Source organism: Myotis davidii, unplaced genomic scaffold (assembly GCF_000327345.1).
Source record: "Myotis davidii unplaced genomic scaffold, ASM32734v1 scaffold2188, whole genome shotgun sequence".
NCBI lineage: Eukaryota > Metazoa > Chordata > Mammalia > Chiroptera > Vespertilionidae > Myotis > Myotis davidii.
Genome location: NW_006298691.1, coordinates 1 through 1,503, shown reverse-complemented (window position 1 = coordinate 1,503; position 1,503 = coordinate 1). Strand labels below are relative to the sequence as shown.

At 49.0% G+C, this 1,503-nt stretch overlaps 1 pseudogene; it reads left to right on the top strand.

The window, feature by feature from the left end:
- Positions 1–60: 60 nt before the first annotated feature.
- On the top strand, positions 61–655 carry LOC102753919 (annotated as a pseudogene).
- Positions 656–1,503: the final 848 nt, after the last annotated feature.

Sequence of the window (1,503 nt, the reverse complement as noted above, 5' to 3'; positions counted from 1 at the left end):
AGCATTGTGCAGTGCGAGCTCCTTGTGCTGCAGTTACTGCGCTTCCAAGTCTCCTTTCAGCACTCACACAGGCACCTGCTTCGCTACCTGATTTCTGTCAAGAACTGGCTGAATCCTTACAGCTGGCAATGGACCCCCATCTCCCGGCGAACCCGTGACATCATCAACGTGTCCAACAGGTACTTCCACCCGGGCAGCGAGCCCGGGAGCTGGGCTCCCGATTCTGGGTGATCCTGGACAGCATTGTGCAGTGTGAGCTCCTTGTGCTGCGGGTACTGCGCTTCCAAGTCTACTTTCAGCACCCACAGGCACCTTCTCTACTACCTGATTTCTCTCAAGAACTGGCTGAATCCTTACAGCTGGCAATGGACCCCCATCTCCGTCACTGCCAGGGCCCAGCTGCAGGACAGCTACTGCGGGGGCTTTGCATCCGGTTCCAGGCTGAGCACATATGGGTGGTGGTGCTCCACCTGGCCCTGCAGGTCTATGGGGTCCAGGTGCCCACCTAGGCCAAGGCCGAGTAGCCATGGTGGCAGGTGTTTAGTGACGACCTTACCAAGCCAATCATTGGTAACATTGTGCATGATCTCACTCGGATTTATACCATAGACACAGAGACCCCTGAAGGCCCTGGCCCAGGCCTGCCCAAAGAGAAGTATGGGACGCTCGGCTGCCAAGGGACAGGGCCAGCAAATCACCCTGATGGCCGGTCCCCAGAGCACTGGCTAGGAGGACAGGTTTTATGCTGCTGGAGACAGGCTGGTGAAGGGGATGGCATGCTGCCACTTTGATTCTCAGGCTTTGAATGCCCCTGGCAGCCATGGTCCAGATGGTGATGGGTGCTGAACCTCCCATGGGCAGGAGCATGCTGCGGGTGGCTCTGAGGCCTCTGGGTCTGCTTTTGTCCTTTGAAATGACACAGACTACAGCCGAGGTTTGGGATCAGTGGAAGGAAAACCAAAGAATGGATGGGACTGTGCCCCAGGGGATTTTTTTAAAGGCCATATTTAGAGAAAGTATGAATCAATTAACATAGAGGAAATTTTATTTTGTTTCATTAAAGATATTACAAAGCCAAAATAAAAACATAATGATTATTCATGTTGGACAAGTAGCACAGATACATGCAAAAAAATTAATCTAGACCACCAACTTACACCATACAGAAGTATAAACTGGGAATGAATAAAGGACTTAAACATAAGTGGGTAACCATGAAAAACATAGAAGAATCCATAGGCAGCAAAATACCAGCCATCTGTCTTAGCAATACCTTTACAGATACAGCTTCTAGGGCAACGGAAACTGAAGAGAAAAGAAACAAATGGGATGATGACAAATTAAAACCTTCTGCAGAGGAAAAGCCACCAACAAATACAACAACAACAACAAGGAAGTCCACTGCCTGGGAGTAGATATTTGCCAATATTATATCCGATAAGGATCTATTCTCCAAAATTCATACTGAAGTCATCCAATTAAACAAAAGGAAGATCAACATTC